Source organism: Carcharhinus amblyrhynchos, chromosome 7 (assembly GCF_965287045.1).
Source record: "Carcharhinus amblyrhynchos chromosome 7, sCarAmb.v2.hapA, whole genome shotgun sequence".
Taxonomy (NCBI): Eukaryota; Metazoa; Chordata; class Chondrichthyes; order Carcharhiniformes; family Carcharhinidae; genus Carcharhinus; species Carcharhinus amblyrhynchos.
The window spans coordinates 41894613-41919414 of record NC_137330.1 but is presented as its reverse complement, the minus strand read 5'-3'; the positions used below and the strand labels follow the sequence as shown (position 1 = coordinate 41919414).

The window sequence follows — 24802 nt, the reverse complement described above, 5'->3', positions numbered from 1 at the left end:
CTATCCCCCTCGCTATAAAGGCCAGCATTCCATTCGCCTTCTTGATCACCTGCTGCACCTGCAGACTGAGTTTTTGCGATTTGTGCTCAAGGACCCCCAGGTCCCTCTGCACTGTAGCATGCTGCAGCTTTTCATCCTTTAAATAATAATCCCTCCAACTACTATTTCTTCCAAAAGTGGATAACCTCACATTTGCTAACGTTATACTCCATCTGCCAGGTCCTCACCCACTCACTCAGCCTATCCAGATCTCTCTGCAGACTTTCCGCACCCTCCACGCAATTCACTTTTCCACTTATCTTCATGTCGTCAGTAAATTTTGTTACCCTACACTCAGCCCCCTCCTCCAGATCGTCTATGTAAATGGTAAACAGTGCTTCATCTGTGTGCAGTTATAGATCAGTTTTCCAGAAATCTGTATACCTATGTATGTTATGGAATGTATCAATCTGGTTTTTAAAATGATCATTATTCATCATTATTCCTCAGCTTAAAATGATACAAAAAAGGAATAGGTTGCATGATTTTAACATCATTGCACATCTTTCCCAGTCTAGCTTCTGAGACTATATTCCCATTTTGAACTGGAGGAGTACAGGGATCTCAGAGGGTTGTAGGGATGGAGGAAGATTCAGAGACAGGGGTAAAGTCATAGAGGGATCTGAAAACAAAGATGAGAAGTTTAAATTTTAAGCTTTGCCAGTCTGGGAATCTGTTATTAAGCACAAGGATGATGGCGAACTGGAGCTTGGTGCAAGTCAGGACACAGGCAGCAAAGCTTTGAGGGGCTAAGGTAACACTGGAATTATTGGTTCTGAAGGTAATAACAACATTTATGAGAGTCACAGTGACAGATGAGTTGAAGCGGGGCTGTAGATGGATCATGTTATAGACGTGAAAACAGGCACTCCTATCCGTTGACTCTGTCTACACTTCCCGCTGCCTCTGCAAAGCAGTGAGCAAAATTAAGGACCCCATACACTCCTGACATTCCCTCTTCCACCTTCTTCCTTCGGGAAAAGTACCAACCAACTCAAGAACAGCTTCTTCCCTGCTGCCATCAGACTTTTGAATGGAGCTACTTTGCATTAAGTTGATCTTTCTCTACACCCTAGCTACGACTGTAACACTACATTCTGCACTCTCTCGTTATCTTCTCTATGAACGGTATGTTTTGTCTGTATAGCACAAGAAACAATACTTTTCACTGTATTCTAATACATGTGACAATAGTAAATCAAATCAAAATCAAATCTTTGTGATGCAAACCAGATGGGATTGGAAGCTCAGCTCAGAATGAAATAGGTTCATGAAATCAGAATAGGAGAGTTCAACCTGAGACAGAGGTAAGGGAGAGAAACAATACAAGGCCAGAAAGAGGAACCATTGCAGAAAACTCTCCAATTATGGTTAGAAAAGTAGAAGTTTAAGCAGATGAGGGCAATTCCATTCAACTGGACAACAGAAGGGAGCCATTGCAGGAAGATGGAAAGGGAATGATTTTGGTTTTATTACTGTCACATGTATTAACATACAGTGAAAAGTATTGTTTCTTGCACACAATACAGACAAAGCATACCGTTCATAGAGGAGACAGTGCAGAATGTCGTGTTACAGTCATAGCTAGGGTATAGAGAAAGATCAACTTAATGCAAAGTGACATGGATATACATGGATAATTGGAGCACATTCTGGGGAAGATGGGACCTGTACAAACAGGACGGTTTGCATCTGAACCAGAGGGGCACCAATATCCTGGGAGGGAAATTTGCTATGGCTCTTCGGAGGGGCGGGGGGGGGGTGTGTTTTAATCTAATTTGTCACCAGGGGGATGGGAAAATGTGCTGTAATCCAAAAGCCAGTGTTGAAGGTTGTGAGGTACTGAGGAAGGTATCAAGGTTGCAGGAGTGTACTGGCAGACAGGATGGTGGGTTGAAATGTATCTACTTCAATGCAAGGAGCATCCGGAATAAGGTAGGTGAACTTGAAGCGTGGATTGTTACTTGGGACTATGATGTTGTGGCCATTACAGAGACATGGTTAGAACAGGGACAGGAATGGTTGTTGGCAGTTCTGGGGTGTAGATGTTTCAGTAAGAGTAGGGACGGTGGTAAAAGAGGTGGAAGAGTAGCATTGTTAGTCAAGGATAGTTTAACAGCTGCTGAAAGGCATTTCGAGGGGGATCTGCTTACTGAGGTACTATGGGCTGAAGTTAGAAATAGGAAAGGATCGATCATGTTGTTAGAAATTTTATATAGGCCCTGAAATAGTAATAGAGATGTGGAGGAAGAAATGGCAAAGCAGATTATGGATAGGTGCGGAGGTCACAGGATAGTTATCATGGGTGACTTTAACTTTCAAAATATTAATTGGAACCTTTATAGGTTGAATAATTCGGATGGGGCACTTTTTGTACAATGCATGCAGGAAGGTTTCCTGACACAACATGTGGAAAAGCCGACAAGAGGTGGGGCCACGTTGGACTTGGTACTGGGTAATGAACCGGGCCAAGTGTTAGATTCGTTTGTGGGAAAGCACTTTGGAGATAGTGACCACAATTCAGTGTCCTTCATTATTGAAATAGAAAGGGATAGGGTCACATGGCAGGGCAAGGTTTATAATTGGGGCAGGGGTAATTATGATGCAATTAGGCATGAATTAGGGAGCATAAGATGGTACAGAAACTGCCAGGTATGGGCACAAACAAAACGTGGAGCTTGTTCAAGGAACAAATACTGCATGTCCCTGCAGGCAGGGAAGAAATGGCCAAGTCAGGGAACCAGGGTTCACAAAGGAGGTTGAATGTCTTGTCAAGAGGAACAAGGAAGCGTACGTAAAGATAAAAAAACAAGGTTCAGTTGGGTCACTTGAGGGTTACAAGGTAGCTAGGAATGAGTTAAAAAAAGGGCTTAGGAGAGCTAGGAGGGGGCATGAGAAGTCCTTCGTGGGTCAGATCAAGGAAAACCCCAAGGCTTTTTAGTCTTATGTGAGAAATAAAAGAATGATCAGGGTGAGGTTAGGGCCAGTCAAGGATAGTGGTGGGAACTTGTGCATGGAGTCAGAAGAGATAGGTGAGGCGTTGAATGAATATTTTTCTTCAGTGTTCACTAAGGAGAGGAGCCATGTTTTTGAGGATCAGTGTGAGATACAGGCTGATAGGATGGAGGAGGTAGATGTTCTGAGAGAAGATGTATTAGCAATTTTGAAAAACCTGAGGGTTGATAAGTCCCCTAGACCAGATGGGATACATCCTAGGATACTTTGGGAGGCAAGGGATGAGATTGTGGAGCCTTTAGCTTTGATCTTTGGGTCCTCAATGTCCACGGGGGCTGTGCCAGAGGACTGGAGAGTGGCAAGTGTTGTAGGCCAGTTAGTCTTACTTCAGTGGTCAGTAAGTTAATGAAAAGGGTCCTGAGGGATAGGATTTATGATCATTTAAAAAGATGCAGCTTAATCTGGGATAGTCAGCATGGTTTCGTGAGGGGTAAATCTTGCCTTACAAATTTGATTGAATTCTTTGAGGAGGTAACTAAGTGTATAGACGAAGGTAGAGCAGTTGATGTCATATACATGGATTTTAGTAAGGCTCAAGAAGAAAGTAAGGAGGTGTGGGATAGAAGGAAATTTGGCCGATTGGATAAGTAACTGGCTGTCTTATAGAAGACAGAGGGTGGTGGTGGAGGAAAATTTTCAGACTGGAGGCCAGTTACCTGCGGTGTACCACAGGGATCAATGCTGGGTCCTCTGCTATTTGTGATTTTTATCAATGACTTGGAAGAGGGGGGCTGATGACACCAAGATTGGTGGAGTAGTGGATGAGGTGGAAAGCACTTGTAGGTTGCAATGAGACATTGATAGGATGCAGAGCTGGGCAGAAAAGTGGCAGATGGAATTTAACCCTCATAAGTGCAAGACGATTCATTTTGGTAGGACAAATTTGAATGCGGATTACAGGGTCAACAGCAGGGTTGTGACGAATCATAGAACCCTACAGTGCAGAAAGAGGCCCTTTGGCCCATCGGGTCTGCACCAAACACAATCCCACCCAGGCCCTACCCCCACATCCCTACATATTATACCCACTAATTCCTCTAACCTACGCATCCCTGGACACTAAGGGGCAATTTCTTAGCATGGCCAATCAACCTAACCCGCACATCTTTGGACTGTGGGAGGAAACCGGAGTACCCAGAGGAAACACACGCAGACATGAGGAGAATGTGCAAACTCCACACAGTGACCTGAGCCGGGAATCAAACCCAGGATCCTGGAGCTGTGAAGCAGCAGTGCTAACCATTGTGCTACTGTGCCGAACGTGGAGAAACAAAGAGATCTTTGGGTTCATATCCACAGATCTCTGAAGGTTGCCACTCAAGTAGATAGAGCTGTGAAGAAAGTTTATAGTGTGTTAGCTTTTATTAATAGGGGGTTTGAGTTTAAGAGTTGTGGGATTATGCTGCAACTACACACAACCTTGGTGAGCCCACATTTGGAATATTGTGTGCAGTTCTGGTAACCTCATTATAAGGATGTGGAAGCATTGGAGACAGTGCAGAGAGACTTACCAGGATGTTGCCTGGTTTGGTCTTATGAGGAAAGGTTGAGGGAGCTAGGGCTTTTCACTTTAGAGCGGAGGAGGATGAGGGGTGACTTAATAGAGGTTTATAAAATGATGAGGGGGATAAATAGAGTGGACGTTTAGAGACTATTTCCTCGGGTGGATGTAGCTCTTACTAGAGGGCATAACTATAAGGTTCATGGTGGGAGATATAGGAGGGATGTCCAAGGTAGATTCTTTACTCAGAGCAGTTGGGGTGTGGAATGCACTGCGTGCTGTGATAGTAGAGTTGGACGCTTTAGGAACTTTCAAGCAGTTATTGGATAGGCACATGGAACACACCAGATTGATAGGGAGTAGGATAGCTTGATCTTGGGTTTGGACATAGCTCGGCACAACAGAGGGTCGAAGGGCCTGTACTGTGCTATACTGTTCTATTAAGTCCATTCAAAAGTCTGACAGCAGTAGGGAAGAAGCTGTTCTTGAATCGTTTGGTATGTAACCTCAGGCTTTTTCCTGAAGGAAGATAAAAGAGAGAACGTCCCAAGTGCATGGGGTCATTAATTATGCTTGCTGCTTTTCGAAGGCAGCAGGAAGTATAGACAGAGTCAATAGATGGCTTGTGTGATGGACTAGGCTACATTCACGTCCTTTTGTAGTTCCTTGCCGTTTTGGACACAGCAGGAGCCATACCAAGCTGTGATACAACGAGAAAGAATGCTTTATATAGTGCATCTGTAAAGATTGGTGAGAGTCATAGCTGACATGAAACTAGAGCGAAATTGAGTGTTTGCGGTTGGGATGGGAAAACTTTTGTGAAAGTTTGGCATGATGGATAAAATGTGTGTGTGGCGCTATTGTGGAACAGTGGAGTGGTGGGCTGCGTTGCTGCAGAAGCAGCTAAGTAGATAGAGCAGAATGTTTCAGATGGTGGGAACCATCACTCTTGATAGCCATCCCACAACCATGTTCTGCGCAATGGAGGGTTTTTAGGCTGAAGGTGGGCCTTTCTGCCCTATCTGGGGAGGAAATCCTGTCTCACAGAACTGCCAGCTAACCTGATTGACTGGCCCCAGCAGTGCCCCAAGGAACAGTGGGTGATGATGGGATTACACTGAGTCTAACAAAACAAAGTATGAGGAGCTCAAGATGTAGATAGGTTCAGGGACTCTATCAGCCATGTTAGAAGACGAAGGCCCTGAATGGGGTGGTGTGTGGCAAAGGGGCTGAGGGCTAAAAGGGAGGGGCAGACCTCGTGGGGGCCCCAACTGGCAAAGGGAACCTGAAGAGGCTCCTACCCTCTCATGGCTCAAGCAGGCTGATCTGTCAGGCATTGCCCCATTCCTAACTTCCTCCCACCAATCTAAAAATTGCAGCCAGTCAGAAATGGCCCTGAAGCAGTCAATATCTGTCCACTTGGCCTCAATCTGAGTGAGGGTGGTTGGGTCAACCTATTGAATTGCTGCCAGGATGGGGGTGAGCAGGGAGGTGGTGGTAAGGACTCCTACAGAATTTTATGCATTTGCAAACCTGCCAGCAGTGGTCCGTAAAATTCTGCCTAAAATCTCAATTTTAATCACAAAGGATTATATAAGATCTTCCCACTTTTGTTGAAGGAGAGGGAAGAGGGGGGCTGAGGAAAGGAGATGGCTAATATTTGAGAAAAGAAGCCAGAGTTAACTTTGAATTCTCAGGTAATGCTGAATGTCGGGAATTGTTTTGGAAGAGGAAAACAAGGCAATTAGTGTTTGATGTCGCCCCATCAGATTTACAATGTATGAGCAAACCTGCATGCAGTATGGATGCAGAAGTTATCCCTGTTCTTTTAAAAGCCATCCACCAGTTGTTTTTCTTCAAATAATGCAGGCACTGTGGAATACTGAACAATGCTCACATCACAGCTGCTTCCTGGATAACCACCATTGATGTGCATGATGTTATTCCATGACAAGATCATATCTGTAATTATAAACAGAAAAGGTCTGTCTGTACTCAAAGGTCGGGGACTGATTTGAAGAACACTGGGTACATGCCCAATGCTTCGCAATGAAGTGAATGCTGCCATCCTGCGAAATCGATAAGGTCTGTCCAGCTGATATTTCCCTTCCAAAAAGGAAAAGTGTGTGCTTCCTCGAAAACATAGCATCATCACTTACGCTGTATTCACTGCAGACTGTCTAATGATAGATGTCTCCTTTCTGGCTTGGCAGATCCAGTAACATTATTTGGATATTGCGTTCAAGTCATTGTGTAGCAGGTGGCACAATTCTCTGGTAACATGTCTTGTGAACCCCAAGGCCAATCTTCTCTGACAAATCCAATTACGTGTGAAGTGGTCTAAATCCAGGTCCTATAGCAGCAATAGGTGGGACTAAACTGAAGCATCTCTTGTGTCCTTGCATTTATATTTGTTGGTCCCCACAAATTTCTCTTCTGCATCCCCCTTTACACTCTGGCGATTCAGTATGGTACATTTTGAATGATAATTTAATTGAGGTCATGCACCAGCTACAAAGTTGCACCTTTTGCGTCCATTTTGTCCTTCAAGAAAATGAGCACCCTTAAAATTGGTTATGTGAAGTTAGACATGCAATTTTCCATCCATGCTTATTCCCAAAGGCCTCCGAGCCTCAGAAAATTGGGCTTTACATTGAATATAATTGTTTTATGGATATGAACATCTCAGGGGAATTGGGAGAATTTCATAGATTTCACTCTTAAAACTCCAATTTACTGAAATTCAAAAATTTCAACTTATTCTGGACACTTACTTTGCTTATCTTTACTATTCTCAAGGTCAGAAATTTAGTTAAGTTAAAAAATTGCTGTCCTTTGCCAAATATTCATTGTAAAAAAATCCCACGTGTGATGAATATTCACACTTACAGATGTCAGTTGTTTAATAGAAACTACTCAATTTATTCCTTCAACTTTCAATATATTAAAAAAATCATTGCCATCATAGTGTCCATTCTGCTTTGGAACTAAAATCTGCATTTGAGCAGTAAAGTTGGCATGAGAAAATTTAATCTGCTCTATCTACATTTCTCTGCGCTGAAGTAAAGGGAAACTATTTGATCTGACTTTAGTTACATAAATGCCTTATTTTCTTCGTGGTACTTCAAGAATCCAAACAGATTACAAGCTGAAATGGGGATCCTGGCTAAGATTTAGCAGGTTTATTTCTTTAAAAATTAAAAATTTTGCAGATAAAGTAGTACTAATTTTCATCTTAATGTAATTGCAAATGTTATTACCAGACCACTGACACTACTGCACATTGTCAGTCCAGTTATGCACGTTCGCAGAGGTTTAATATAGTGCAGGTCTAAGATGTATGTGTGTTGGCAGCAACACAAATAGATAAAGATTATCCCACCCAATCCAATACTGGTGTTTTGAGTTGAATCATTTCTTCCATAACTTAGGACCAAGCATATTTTATGAAATATGTGATGGGTGATCTGTTGTTTTCAGAATGAAGGTCAGACTTGAGATATTTTCTGTTTGAGACATAATTCATACATCTAGCATTCTGCTGGCATATATACTCCTAGGCGTCCAATTCACTTATTTGAAATGGAATAAGGATTCTGTACACTGGCAAAAATTATCAAAAAAAAGTCTAAAAAGGAATGGGAAAAAAGGTCTAACTTGCCAAATGACTGAAGAAGAATGCAAAGGAGCTTGGAACAAAAACTTCACAATCACTAGTTGTGGCAGAATACGTAACAATCAAGTAAAACTCATTCACTGAATGTACCGTCCGTCACATAAATCCTCACAACTGATCTGATGATTGCGAGTGTGTGTAGCCAAAGTGGCAAATTATTCAGCACCTGCACTACTTCTCCTGTATTGAATCATGTTGGATTGTTATCTATGATGCCATTAACAATATATTCAGCAAAATGGCAGTTCAGTAGGCCGGACTTTTGATCTTTTAAGGAAGTGGGCAGAAAAATGGAATGAAGCAGAAGATCAGCTGTGATGGTATTGAATGGAGAAGCAGGCTCAAGGGGCTGCACAGTCTACCCCTCTCTTACGGTCTTGGAATTGTGTGTATCCCTGGAATATGGGATTAGTCTAAAGTAATGTGAATCAAACAACAAACAATGTAATCTGGATTTAATTTCACAATGGTGATCCTGCTCAAATTACTGTAAAAAGGAATATGATTTAATGCCTAATATACAATACAGCTGCCAGATTTGATCAAATAAAATTACAAACTTGACATTCTGGCTTAAGTGCACCAAAACCATTTTTACTATTCAAATCATGATAGAATTCAGTTCTCAGCAAGTGTGACTATCTTTTGCACTACCAATAATTGTCACATTCTCTTGTTTATTAAAAAAATTACATTGCATGCTATAAAACAGTAAGATTACACAGTACTTGTAATCTGACTATTGACACAACAGGAAAGGGATTGTCTATGTTGTGCTGGAATTTTTAAAATAATGCTTTATTTTTCATGATAAAATTGCAGCAATAATTCTGTAATGGTTTCAGTTGTGTAATTACAGGTTTGTAGCCAGTGTCTTCTTCTATTTCCATTGATAAAGAGTAGTGTCAGAATTCAATACACCAAGATAGATAGATAAAGAAATGTATAATCTAAGTAAGTTATTTAGTGCAAAACCTTTAAAATAGAAAGCAAACTATTTACTACTGTTATCCAAAATGTCACATTGGATTGTTTTTCCTGTTGAAAGTTCATTTCAAACTCAATTGTATCTGAAATAAACACTGTTCTTGTCTATCTAAATGTGGCATAGTCCCCTTTTAGAGCAGAATTAATTGTGTATTTTACAGTCAACCTGATAGTACGAGAAGCTTTTATTCCAAAAATCAGCATGGTACAAAGTATACAAGTGTGTTTATCTCTCTCTGGATTTGGATATAAATTGTAATTCCTTTTGGCAAAATCTTCCCTTCTCTACTAAAACTCTTCGCAATTCACAGGGGAATTTGCTCAGTTCTTGTTTCAGATCAATTATCAGCCAATGGTTGATTACTGCCCTTGAATTTGGCATCTTTGATTTGAGTGACCAGTCTCATTGATTAGAATATCAAATCATCAGTCTTGGGATTTCTTCATTAAATGGGAATCTTTGAACCATGTCACCAATTTCCTGGTAAGTTAAAAGGTTTGCTTTTCTGCTGTGGGTGTTAAAATCCCAAAAGTGATGACATTAGGAATAAACCGTATAACTAAAAATGTTGTAAATTACACTCTTTCCCTCTTAAATGTAGGTTTTAAACATAAAACCTTGTGTGACCATATGTATGACAGCTATAATCAAGTCTTCAGGAAACTAATTGAAATAATCTAATTATTGACATTTACGTTAGGTTTTGTACAAAACCAGCATTCATTCTTTTGACAAAGAACATTCCAAGTCTTTCACTTACAAGTAAAACAAAATATTATTCGAATTTGTCTGTTCAGAAACAACTGGGTTGTTCTACTGTAAAGATAATGTCCATATCTCTTTAGAAAAGAAACCACAAAGTCATTGTTCTATCTTCAAAGCCGTGGTGTTCTGTACATCATTCTTGGCTCCTGCCTTGGATTAGAACTCAAGACTCAAGTCTAATTATGTGGTCTACACCTAGCCTTTTAAACTGGGAATCATTGGATAGAAAAATGGCTATTTTCCCCACTTCCTATCTCAAGAACACTGATGCCAAATATACAATCTCCAATTAGTTCAAGACAGACTGGAGAATAAACCTTCTATTTTCCTATTCCTTACAGATTATCTACAAACTGGACCCTTGTCACTGAAAAAGCTGAGAAAGTAGTGTTAAGTAGTTATCACTGATATATCTCTCAGTGTTGATGTAAAGGCGAATGTTACATAAGCAACTGACGATGAGTTTTAATAGACCAAATCCAAAGACTGAAATCATTACATGTAATCTCAAGGATAACAGTCTGAAAACTTCAGTCGATATTTGCTTTATATAATTGACAATATTAACTTTAAGCATTTCTTTTACAGTTGTTTTCCAACTACAATACGCAATGAACAGATTTTCTACCTGTGTGCTATTTGTAAGGAATTTGTAACAAATACTTTTTAAAGTGCATTTACAACTTCATTACTTCTACAGCAAAAACTGCTTCCCCTTTTCTATGTTACCCTAGGAGTATATTGCCCCCTCAATGTTAATTTCCACAAAAAGTGAACAAGAAGCAAAGAACACCCATAGAAAATAATAAAAGTGTCAAGTGTTACTAAGTACTGCTTGCAGCCTGAAGTAGGGATAAGGAAAATAGTGGAAATATTGATTGTTAAGTTGAGTTTTGTGAATACCTTGTCAAAGATTAATCATGAGAAAATCTGGCAAACTTTTGCAAAGGAGTTTTGATGGTGCTGTCATTTGCATGAAAGGTTAAGTCAAGGCTATGTCCTTCTCCTTAGATTCAAATATCCCACAACATTATTTCAAGAGTAAGAGTGTTCTCCTAATAGAAATAGGAGTGCTGGAAAACTTTAGCAGACATGTGTAGAGAGAAACAGTATGTCTCGAATCATGTCTGACTCTTTTTTGTAACCAAAGCTGTCATATTGGTCTCAAAATAAAAATTCTGTTTCTCGCTCTACAGATTCAGGCCAGACCTGTGCTTTCCAACCCCTGTACATTTTTAAATCAGATCTCTAGCATCTGCAGAATTTTGCTTTAATATAAGGGAGTTTGTGCTTCTTGTATTCTGACCAACATTTATCCCTCAACCAACACTTAAATGACCAGAATATCTGTATGTTGTTGCTATTTGTGAGAACCTATGTATAAAATGGCTGTCATGTTTCCTACAACAAAACATTTCAAAAGTTCTTCATTGGCTATAAAATGCTTTGAACATCTGATGCCATGAAAGGTGCTATATAAATGCAAACCACTTTTCCTCACTTGGGTTAAAAACCATAATTAAAAGCACGAGTATATAATACAGCCCTTCAAGCTTGTCTGCCATCGCCCAATCCCCATATCTTGAGATTCCCTTAAAGTTGAAAAACCGATCAATTTCAACCTTCAATAGACTCAACAACTCAGCAATTACAGCTCACTAGTGTAGAGAATTCCTAAGATTCCTAACCCTGAAACAAGTTCTCCTCATCTCAGTCCTAAATGGAAATCCCCTTATTTTGAGATAACATCCCCAGTTCTCCACAAAGTAGCTAAGGGAAACCTCTTGACAGCTACTCTGTCAAGACGTGTCAGAATCTTACATGTTTCAATGAGACCACCATTCATTCTCTAGAACTCCAGAGTACGTACCCATTCTACACAATCTCTTTTCATAGGTCTACCCGCTCCTCCCAGGATTCGATCTAGTCAACCTGTGTACATCCTCCCCCACTAAGGCAAGGTTTATTGAGGATAAAACTTCTTTTAGGCAAGATTAGCTGATTAGCCAATAATCAGTAGTGTCTTTTCCACCCTGAAATGTAGCATTTGGCTCCTGAACAACAGGCACTAACATAGTGGGGATATTAAAACTGCTTTCTATACCTTAACAGAATCAGGTAAACCAGAAGGCCTTTTCGACAACTGTGCAAGCTAGCTCCTGAAGTGAATCTTGACCCTTCCACAAATGGCAATTGATGCTAGAGCAGTTGCTAATTTTAAATTTTAGATAACTTATTAAACAAAAAGGTATTAAGGGATTTGGGCCAAAGACAGGTACATGGAATTAGGTCACTAATCAGCCATGATCTCATCGAATGGCGGAACAGGCTCGAGGGGCTAAATGGCCTACTCCTGTTCCTGTGGTGCCTCAAGACTCAGGAGAGGCCTGTGAATAAGAGGTTAGTAATAATAGTTGCTGAGGACTGATGCTTGTGCAGTTAGTTGAGGGGTGGCTGTGCAAAATTACTTTACATAAAAGATACATTAAATTATTTTAAAACTCTAATTATCATTGCATTTCATTCATAGTGCAGCAAAAAAACTGATGTCACACCAACTTGGTTAATTGTTTTGGGAGGAGAACAACAATCATTGACCATTTACTGCAAGTCTATGACTAGCACAGACGCGATGGGCCGCAGGGCCTTTTTCTGTGTTGGCTCCCTCTGACTCTAATAACCAGTAGCGCCCTCTGGTTAAAAGCTGACGATAATACAAACATATTATTTTCACCTCACATTTCTAGTCTATATACGAATATTCTGGAAATAATCGTCACTGCTGCAATAAAAATAAAGCAAACAGGCAGGGAGCACGTCAACTGCTGGGCTCTGAAATGGAGCAACTCAGCTGGTACAATTGAACATCTAACGTCGATGATTCCTCGAGGTCCAGGCACATATTTTTAAGATGACAAGTCGAGAGTGCAATAAAATTGAACACAACCAAACATTTAAACACAATCGTAATAAAACAAATCCTATAATAAACAAAGAACCGTTTTACGCACAGGCGTAGGGAAATGTGTCAAGATGTGACTTTGAACAAGTTCTCAAAAAAAATTGACATGGCTACTCTGCTATAAAACAAGTGTTTTTGCTTGTTATGGACTGAAATTACTAGAATTGTGAGTAACTAGGTTATAAATACACCATTGCTAAAAATTTTGGACAGAAAATCTGCATGAATATTGCTAATACTTTAACGCCACCTAGGAAGGATTTAAAAATCGCGTGTATTTTTCCATTTAATCAGTTTGGAAAAAAAAACATTATCTTCATCACAAAATGCATCATCTCATATCACAGCAATATAAAATTGATTTTTTTTTCCACTGACAGCAGAATGAAATAAGGCGTCTGTATTCCCTAAAGTGCAAGCATCCTTTCCAACACAAATTACAAAGGCTTCTCCGGATCCTGTCTGTGAACCTTATTTACATCAGATGCCATTTCCTGCTAGACTGCAAACCTGCAGCGTGGGCATTCCAACCGGAAAGTTTCAAGCAATCACTGATAAAACTGCAAATCAATTCTCCCAAAAACTCCCTGTAAACAATTGATTTGCATTTTACCGAAAACCCCGTGTGAAAAGAAAGGTAGAGAGAAAGAGAGAAAGCGAATGCTAATGGAGTTCAGCATTTTCCCCCCTAAATCTTCAAATTCCGTTTGTGGTGCGCCCCTAATTCTCTCGGATCGCAATTCTCTTCATTGCGGAGACCATCAACCTTTTCCGCGCAGTGCTGTCAATTCTAAATTTCACGGTGAATGCTTTCATACCTCACTTTGAAAATTCCTCTGGGCGTTTGATGCAGCAAGTAAAATACCCAGTGGCCATACTGTGCAAATATCATTACCACTCCAAATGTACTATTGCATTCGGCATCTTTATTACTGTACCCAAATCAATAAAGATCTATGGAAAGAGCACTTAATTCATCTGAGCAATAGAGAATTGTGGATATAACCAAACGTTACAGCAATGATTTTGCCTAGTAATTAGTATTCTTGGATTAGCCAGTCCCACTCTAATTATTCGGTTTCACACTGGGTTGCAATTTTAGGGCGACATCGATACCTGACGTTGTATTCGGAGAGCTGTATTGATTTGGATTTCAATATCAACAACGTTGCGATAGAGTTTTAAGGACACGACTGGATTATATTTCACACCAAGTTCAGGAAAAATAATAATCCTGGCATTGTTGTGGGAGTTGCACTTTAATATAAAGCCATGGGAATTTTGAGAGCGTTCACGGTTATCAATCTATTCACGCATCAATACACAAACACAAAATTGCATCTTTCAGGTTGCTTGTCAGTGATCAGATTTGCAGGAAGTATTCTGCGACCATAACGGGCCACTAATGTCACCTGAAAAACTTCACGTTTTGTGAGACAGCAAATCTCGCCAGTCATAACATGCATTACTCGAATAACTTAAAATATATATCATTGCAAAAACTGTCGAGAGTTTAGCATCAGCATCAGAATACCAGTAACGTGACAGTCATCCTCAAATTTGCTCCTAAATCTTTGCCCTGCAAAAGCAAACCTCTCTATATTAACAGGAAAGATGCTTGCACCCACAGTGTAGTGTTCGTAGCTGCACATGTCTTTCCCCACCCCAATTGCTGGTGCTTTAACTTACTGTCACCCAAGTACTTATATTATGGGACTTGAACCATTCATGTTTTGAAGACAGTGGTGACTGTTTTATTCCCTCATATTTTACAGAGTGCATATCGGAAATAAGTGACTTTTAGTGTCGATTCAAAACATGAACACGTATAAAATTGAAATCTAAGCAATATCATTATCATCCTCGTCTGTATAAAAAACATTCCGCTGCAACGTTTTGGCTTTGAAACAATGAGTGTGTGTTTTTTTTTCAATGAATCTTTGTGGCTTTTAATTAAAAGACAAAATAAATGTTTTTTCTAAAAATGCAGCAAACCTGCTGGGGTGATACTATTGGAGCACGCTTTGACTCCTGAGCCACGAGATCCACTTGAGGTGTCCCTTTAAATGAACACTTCAGCCTTTGTTAACACAAACCTTTGCTCTGCTATTTTCGCCAAAAGAGATGAAAGAACTATTTCTGACCATCACGATGCTTTCTTATCTGGTGCATCGCTAAGCCTCTCCTCCCCCGGATACCGTGCTTCTAATTGTTTCACCCAGGGTTTAGCAACCTAACAAACAGCGCTGCTTATTTGCTCCTGAGTTGTTGCTCATGCTTTTTTTTAAAAAACAATTGCAGCCACGCAACTGCAAATCACAATCTACGGCTGAATGAAAATTACATGCACCTTGCACCGATTAATTGCTCTCCCGCTAATCGTTCCTCACTGATGACCAAGATGCACCTTTAGAACCAGAAAGGGCAAACAAACATGCAGATGCCATCCAACTTGGTTTTCCCCCCCATGCTGCAAACTATAGTTAATTCATTCACTCTTAAAAAACCAGTATCGTGCTCAATTTTAAAGTGAAAACCTCAGATGATTCCTGTTTCAATCGATACCAGCACAAATGTCATTTCATATTACACGAGCATGCCAGGTTTACTGATGGTAGCTTTAGGCAACTCTGCACATCTTAGAGAGATTTTCAAAAACGCAAACTTAAAACAGGCAATCTCAAATCTCAATCGGCATGCGCATGGTGCAATATATTATTCCCCCCCATATCAAATGCATCATCCGCTTACCTTTGTAGTGAAACTGTTTTGTTTTTAAAAATCTGCAATTAGTTTTCTTTGCTAGATCCGTAATTAGCTGCGTTCTACCATTCGAGTTAAAAAGCAATTGAGAGCCGGTAGATCACAAGTGTTTGTTGCAGGTCCAGTCGGTGTATGTGTGTGTGTGTGTATATGGATGGATGTGCAACAAGGCTGGCGTCAGCTCAGTGTTGTGGGGTGCTGCTAAGGCAGGAAGGAGTATTAGCGTCAGTCCCCGTGCATCATACACTCCATATATTCGCTTTCTTTTTAGAAGTAGTAACGTGGTTAGTTGATGTCATATGGTCTGAGTCTGCGCGGCCAGAAGCAGTCCGCCTACCGTGCAGGATCTGCCGGAGATGGTCAGTCTGAGCCGTGCTGCCGGTGTGACAGTCAGTGCTTGCTGCCAGCTTGCAAGAAAATATGTTCGCAATTCTAATATCACAACAGCCTCCTTTATTGAAAAATGCATTCCAAAATCCCACATCTCGGATTGAGCCACTCCATTCGTGTGTAATTGCACTCAATTTTGACAGCGATGTTCATTTCTTGACCTTAAGTTTCCAAGAATCCCTCCCGCTACAAAATCAAAACACTTAACAGGCGATTTTTTGTTTTGCTCGCACGATAATGCCAAGACGGGAAATGTCAGCAAAATATGATTTTTAAAACTTCATTTCAACCGACTTCGGAAGAAAGCATTCTCTTTCACATACTAAAAATACTATATTTTCCTTATATATAATTTAGAGGTCCAAATCGTCGTGGGTTACACGGCTCAATCGCACAATGGGAAAGTGTTCATTCAAAGTCACCAGTCTGTTGGCATGTTGCATAATAATGCAATATTCTGATCACGTATACCCTGCTGCTTTTGGTGCCAGTGCTGTAAGGCAGATTTGTTATTATAATGGAAAATATTATACTCAAATTCTCCCATGTTAAATTTCTGGTTTATAGAAATATATTTATATATCTCAACGCAAGTCTGTGTATCGTCGCAAAATTAATACAAGACGAATGAAGTGGAATTAAGGTACTTAATTTCCAAAATCCAAATCATTTAGCTTTCAAGTCACTCTTTAGAAAATTAGGCATCTGCAACATGCAACATCACATTTACAGCAATATTCACGAATGCAGCGAAAGAGCTCTTCATTCTCTTCCACATGGTATTGACACATGGGTTTGTTGATCTGTGCCTTTCGATTTCAACATCATATTTCCAAATCGGCATATGGGCACCAAGAGCTAGTTTATGGGGCCCTTAAAATATATTTTGCGGTAACACATTGCAATTAAGAATGGTTAGTGGTGTTTTCTTTTCAGATCTATCACAGTAGATGGCAGAAAATGGATGTTGTATGTAAACAACATTTGAGATCAATTGAGTTGTTTGTATTTTCATCAGTTTCTTTAAAAAAAATTCTGATGACTTCACAAGCGACCTCAACACGTATTCATTTCTGTGTTTTTCTGTTGGACGCTATTGTTCTTGACAACATAAAGCTAGTATTATGCAATTAGAAGGGCATTCTGAGAAGATATTTCTCAAGGGTTTCAAGCATTAGTTTTCTAAGAAAAGTTAACCAAAATACATTTACCAATCAGAACAAATGTTCTGGCAGGGAACGTGATCTTTGGATGCACATAATACTTCCTTCATCTTGCTAACTCTAGTCCATATCAATCATTATTGGTTGAGGAGAAAATGCTGGAAAACCTCAGCAGGTTTGGTAGCATCTGTAAGGAGAGAAAAGAGCTGATGTTTCCAGTCTAGATAACCCTTTGCCAAAGCAGAGGTCCCAGCACTAATTCCTCCAGAACACCACTAGTTACAGACCTCCATTCAGAAAAATACCCTTTCACTGCTATCCTCTGTCTGCCATGGTAATCTTCATCACTATTCACAACTCTGCCAATTTTAGAATCATCCACAAACTTGCTAATCAGACCAGCTATATTTTCTTCCAAGTTATTTACACATATTACAAACAGCAGAGGTCCCAACACTGATCCCTGCAGAACAGTACTAGTTACAGGCCTCCATTCAAGAAAACACCCTTCCGCCACTACCCTCTGTCTTTCTTGGCCAGCTTTGACAAAGGGTCAACTGGACTTGAAATATCAGCCCTTTTCTCTCCTTACAGATGCTGCCAGACCTGCTGAGATTTTCTAGCATTTTCTCTTTTGGTTTCAGATTCCAGCATCCACAGTAATTTGCTTTTATTATTCCTTGAGGACCCGTTTCCAAAGTTTTGCCAATGCTCAAATCAGACAGGCATAGCACACATTGAGTTGAATAAAAATCCCTACCTCTGAGTAAATGAGAAGAGGGTTTACACTTTGTGGTGTTACACAAATGCCCCAACCCCAGAGCTTAGTTTAAATGTATCAACACACCATTCTTGTGGCAAATAATGCCATGTGAGCTCTCTCAAAAATTTGCCATAGTTATTGAAAGATCCTTGGTGTTGCTAAAACAAAATTTTCCAAATAAAGTTATGAAATCAAATCAAAGAAAGTGGTGAGAAACATGAATCCTTTGTCTAGTGATATTTGCCAGAATCTGTCATTAGCACCTAATTCAGAGAATATTGAGTTTTCCCTAATTTTGCTAAACTTTTATCCACTGATACCATTGGATGTTCTTCTTGACAACTGTATTGATTTTGTGTGAGATCAATAGACATTCTTATGGAACCATTTGTCTCTGGCACCAGAGCCATGCCTGAGCATCAACTCGTTGGCACTTTTACAGATGAAATGGCTTCTTGTCTTACCAATGAGTCAATCTCTTTCTTTACCTTTCACAGTAATAAGTGTGGAATCTTTCTGGGTGTTTTAGCGTTTCACAGCACATGAATATATGGCACTCCTTTTTGTAAGATCACAGTCTATTACAGTTAACCCATTATGGAGCTAAGTCTAAAATACACCATCAAAAAATCATTTGGTAGGCAAATCCAGTTCAAATTTCTTTTAAATGGCTTTCATTATCAATTCCAATAACTTTCCCACAACAGATATGAAACTAACGGGTATATAAATTCCTGGTTTTTCTCTCTCACCTTTCTTAAGTACTAGATTTACAATTGTCATTTTCTAGTCTTAAAAAAAATCTGCAATTTACTCACTTACTTTCTTTCAAACCCGGGATCGAAATCATTAGATGCTTGGGACTTGTCAGTCTCTGGTGGCACAATATGTCTAATACTTTTTATTTTGCTATGCTAGCCGAAGTGAATGCCAGTCCTTGATGCATTATTAATTTACTTGGAATGCCAGATATGTTACTCTCCTTCTACTATGAAGTCTCACGTAAAGTAATTATTCAACATGTTTGTCATTTCTTTATTTTCATTTTCAGCATTATCCCCACCTATATTTAAAGGGCTTTCTTTACCTTTGACTTTCATTTTTCTTCTAAAATAATTGCAAACACCTGTGTGTCAATCTTGAGATCCTTCTCAATTTTTTTTAAATTTGTGTTCCTTGTTGTAGCTCTTTCTTCTTCTTGCCTTCTTTGCTGCTCTTTATGGCTCAGAATTTGCAATCATAATGATGGCAAAATTGTTAGTATTTGTTCATATTACCCAGCTGAAACTGACAGCAACTTTGGGAATTTGCGCATGTACAAAATATGGAAATTAAGAATTTGCTGTTTGTGATTCTACTGTCCTCCGGAGAATGGCCTGTTGAGATTCTCCCCAGATAGGGAATTGACAGAAACTTCCACTTTGACGCCTATGTCTCATCGATAAAAAACATTGTTGATTGCAGTATAGCTGAGTTTTTAATGGTGCACTAACTTCATAATTACTGCTGAACACCTTCACTGGCCCTAAAATACTGATCTTCTATTTATGGGTTTCTCCATTATGATAAAATAATCTATATATTTTTAGTTCCTGAAAAGTTTGTTTATCCTTATTTTACCTTCAATCTCAATCCAATTATTTGTTGTCTGAAAATTTAAATTAAAAGTGGAGGAATTCAGTGTTTTTAACTTTCTGGTTTGCTGTCTGTGAAAATACTGTAATATGATTGACAGCTTGCCCTACTTGCTGACACCACTGCTGTTGGATGCCTACAGATCCCTTTGATTTCGCATCAGATTTAAATTACCATTGGAAAAGGGACTTCCTCACCATAGAAACCATAAACTTCTGTAGGCAGCTTTCTTCAAAGTCAATCACAAGTGCAGTTATTTCATCTCCGAAAACAAAATCTAACCTTTTATCTCTGCTGGTCTCCGAGATTTATGATATTATTCTATAAGCTCTGTTTCTTTACTTTTATGTTAACTCTCACCCTTTTTGTCAACCATGGCTGTTTTACTTGGTAAATAAAGCTTTTTCCCTTAGGAGTATATATTGGCCCCGTACTAAAGTAAATTACTTTCGAACACCTCCTATTGTTCAGCTGTAGCTTTAGCCAATAACAATTTTTACCAGTTTGCTGTTGTCGATCTTTATTCATTATGTTAGAGTTGGAAATATATAGATTACTTAGGATTACATGAGATAAATGTCTGAGAAACAAATCACTCAACCAAAGCAATCCATGTGTGTGTTTACACTCCATTTAAGCCTCCTCCCATCATACCTTATCTAAATCTACTATTATAAACCTTTATTCCCTTCTCCATCACGTGCTTGTCTAACTTTCCCTTAAATGCATCTATGCTACTTGCTTCAACCTCTTTCTGCGGTAGCAATTTCTACATTCTCACCATTCTTTGGGTAAAGAGGTTTTCTTTTTCTGAATACCCTATTGAAACACCTGGTGGATATTGTATATTGATGGATTTATGGTGACTGTGTAATATTGATGGACTTTAGTTATGCTTTTCCCCACAACAGGCAATATTCTTTCTGCATCCATTCCATCAAAATCTTTCATTATTTTAAAGACCTCTATTACATCATCCTGCAGCTTTCTTTTTTCAAGGGAAAGAGAGCTAGCCTTTCAATCATTTCCTAACATGTATATGTACACAAATTTTAATATCATCCTTCCAAACCTTCTCTGTACCTCTTCAGTGTCCATCGTTTTCATAATATGGTGAGTTTTTCATAATAAGGTTGGTCAAGCAAAACTTTCCCCTTTTAAATCCATACTATTCATTTTTAAATGGCTATTCATATTTCTAATACCTAGATATTCTGCTGTTCTAATCTCTTCAGATTTTCTATAATTGCGCATTCCTCTCTGACAATGTATTTAGATATATCTCTTTCCTAACCCTCATTTTTTTTATGGCTTTATTCATCCATGGAGTCCTATTAGTATTTAATTTATTCTTTTCTTTCAGCCCCTTTCAGTGGGGTGGCGCAGTGGCATAGTGGTTAGCACTGCTGCCTCACAGCGCCAGGGACCCAAGTTTGATTCCTGGCTTGGGTCACTGTCTGTGTGGAGTCTGCACGTTCTCTCAGTGTCAGGGTTGGTTTCCTCCAGGTGCTCCAGTTTTCTCCCACAGTCCAAAAGACATGCTGGTTCGGTGCATTGGCCTTTCTAAATTCTCCCTCAGTGTACCCAAACAGGCACCAGGGTGTGGCGACTAGAGGATTTTCACAGTTACTTCATTGCAGTGTTAATATAAGTCTACTTGAGGCTAATAAATAAACTTTACATATATTTTTCCTGCATCCTGCTGAACGACATTTTACATGTTTCCCATTGTGGGTCTACATCATTGTTTTTCAGTATTGCTTATTTTATTTTTTCAAGCTTTTGTCCCAAAGTATACATTTTTCCAATCTAGTAACACGGTTTTCATCACATTTATGCCCTTCTCCAACATCACGTTAAAGGATATAACACCATGTTCACTCTTGTTTAGATGTTTTCCTACTTTTACTTTGCTTATCTGATCTATTACATCCAATAGCAAATCGCCCCTTGTTGAGCTTTATTACAGATTGGCTGAGGAAGGAGTCCATTGCACATTGAAGGGACCGCATTCCCTCATCCACTGTACCTATCTTCTTTGTCCAGTTAATGTCAGGGTAGTTGAAATTCCCCATGATGATTATTCTATGAGTAGATTTTCTGGTTGTTCTAGGTTGCTCGATTTTCTGGTCCTGCTGATGGCAACCCCCATGTCTAGTTCCATAGTGAAATGTGCAAACAACAGAAAACCCCATTGACTGCAGCAGGACTGAAAGATCCCGCGCTATGTCTTTACTCAATTCTCTAATTTGCCTGCATATTTTTTCTCCATTTTCTTTCCACCATTAGGTGGTCTGTAAAGTATACCTATTATTTAAATTAAGCCTTCATAGGGGTGATCTTGCACCCACAATCGCCATCAGCGGGAATGGTGATGTGGGCGCAAACTATGACAAAAATCAGGGAAAGAGATTCTCGCTGGCGAGATCTCATTTTTTGATTTTCCTCACCATGCTGTTAATGCAATGAGGTCCACACCCTAAAATCTAATTATGATCAAAGGGTTACCAAGTCAATGTTTTCTTCTCACCAAATATTCATACCTTGCTGACGTGACATCATGTTGATGAGGTTCACAACAGCTATTTAAGAACATGAAGCAGTCGAGGGGATACACATGGGGTGCCAAGGCAGGCATAGCCCCTGGGGGCCGATAGACATACCTGGGCACTGCCCACTGACACAGATCAGCACTACCAGGTTGCTGCCAATCTGGCAGTGTCAACATGTGCCAAGTGTGCCAGGGGACAGTGCTGGAGTGGGCCCATTGGGGCTCCCAACTGGAAAGAGGGGCGGGTGGTGGTGGGAAGGAGAGCACTAAAGCTTTTGATGGGTGGGGAGGGACTAGCATTGACAGAGAAGCGGGCAGTGAGAGAGGAACCTGGCATTGAGGGGAGGGCCTTGCACTAGGGGAGGGAACTTGCATTGAGGGGAGAGTGGGCATTGAGGGGAAACTTGGCAATGAGTAGGAGGACATTGCATTGAAAGGGCATGGTGGTGACACTGCTGGGTTGGTTGTGGTGGGGTGGGGGAGCCCCCAGTAATTGTATGGTGGGGCGAACAGTCCCCGATAATTGTTCCATTGAAGGATGGAGAGCTCCTGTTACCTATATGGCAGGGGGGGTGGGCGCGATGAGGAGTGGGGGGATGGGGGGGGGGAGAGGGACACATCAATTCTGATCGGGATGCCATTTAAAGATGGCACCCTGATCTCAATGGAGTTGGCCTTGCCAGCTCTATCAGCCTCTGCCCTGCCAGACTGATGGCATAAACCATGCCACCTGATTTTATTTCTGTCAGGCAGGCTCAAGATCTGGTCTGAAAACTCAGCAGGCCCATCTCTGGTTTTCAGTCAGCACCTTACACTAACAAATTATGTGAAAATTCCATCTATTATCTTTTAATCTTTCCATCGTTCTTGCCTTCATTACCTCCAAATTCCACCACTCCAATGTACACTTGGCTAGTTTCCCATATTCTACCCTCCATAAACCTTAGATTATTCAAACGTCCACTGCCCAGGTCTTATTCCCCATTCACTTCAGTGCTCACTGACATACAGTCAAATAAAATTTTGATTTTATTATAGATATTGAACACATTGCTGTCCAGACATTTTAACTTATTTTAATAGGATTTCCTCTCACATTATGTTTAACTATCATTATAGACTTTTATTCTATAATTTTAGTTCTTCCTTTGCCATCAATATTTTCCCTTACTTTATTATTTCCTATGCTGCCCTACCTTCTTTGTTTGCATTTAGACTGCTTACATTTCTTGTAAAATCGCCACCCATCCCCTGTCTAACTAGTGTAAAGCCTTTGTCACCATCTAGATATCCTTTTTGCTGGTACACAGGACTCATCCCAGTAGATACAGCTTCCTTCTGTTCTAGAGCTGGCACTACTGTCCCATGAAAATGAACCCCTCTTCACACATCAATCCTTTAGCCATGTATTACATCTTGCGTCTGTTTCAATGCCAATTTGCATATGTCTTCGGCAATAATGCCTATCTGGTTCACTAATTTCATTTCTAAAGGAAATCTGCTTTCCTTACCTGGTCTGGTCTTCATGTGATCTAGAGCCACAGCAATAGATTTCAAAAAGCTAATTGGTAAGGCCTGCTCATGTTTGTTCTAGAATACATTGCTCTGGAAAAGTTATCTTGAATGCACTCGGCAAATTCACTGGCTTGGGGATGCTTTGCTCTTTCTAATCTATATGCTTTTGTTATGAGATATTGAATCTCTGAATAAATACATTGAGTCACTTCAGTGCTGTTATCTGGAAGTCTAGAGACAACTCCCATTTCAGTTTCAAGTCATTGGAATCCCTCAATTCTAACAGAGACTCTTATCTTTCCCTTACGTATATCCATTCTCAGTAATGTTGTAATAGTATCTTTAATCAATAAAGTAACTTTTTCCCCTTCACTCAGAAACTGTAGCAACACAGTTTTAAAACATTGTTCAGTTCCCCCCTATTGATGCACACATTGGCCAGAATTTTCAGGATGGCGGGACTCAGCATCCCCAGTGAGTCCAGCAGCTCCAATGCTACTTCAGGGTCCAACCAATGTTAATTGGTAGAAGGCAGGACTACTGTCCGTCAATGGGAAGGAGACTCACCCATGCAATTCTATGATGAAGGGAGAGGGAGTGCAGAGGATAAAGTTCTAGCCATGGAATCAAGAAGACAATGTGGCATTAGACAGCTGAGAATTATTGGACCAGGGCATGCAGATCTAATTTGGTCCCTATTGCATAGTCACATATTCTGCCATGTTTCAAGTAGAAATTTCAATATCCATGTTTATAATAGAAACTACCAATGAAAATAATCTCCGCAGCCAGGGTAATATATGTGTTTGTATTTTTATATATATATTAAATTTTCTCAGTTAGAAGAGTTGATTTTTAGCAGACAATATAATTAAGGAAGTTATCTGAGATCAATAGCTACAATATAACCAGCCAAAGACTTTTCCATTGTAATTTGTTATCGTGGGGGTCTGTCTCACTCCAGTGCTTTCATCAGAAATGATCAATTTTGGGATCAATCAGGTCAAATCCATTACCGTTAACTTTATAGCAATCTTATAATTAGAGAGATGCAAATAATGCTTGAATGAACAACC

The 24802-nt window shown here is 39.8% G+C and overlaps 1 protein-coding gene across 1 annotated transcript in view; it reads right to left on the bottom strand.

Annotated features, from left to right (window-relative positions):
• Positions 1 to 15948, bottom strand: part of LOC145344897 (visinin-like protein 1) — a 126764-nt gene extending 110816 nt beyond the window's left edge. Inside the window, exon 1 of the mRNA XM_080192188.1 lies at positions 15698 to 15948. The gene's annotated coding sequence lies outside the window, so the exon portion shown is untranslated. The remainder of the gene's footprint in view (positions 1 to 15697) is intronic.
• Between the last annotated feature and the right edge of the window lie 8854 nt (positions 15949 to 24802).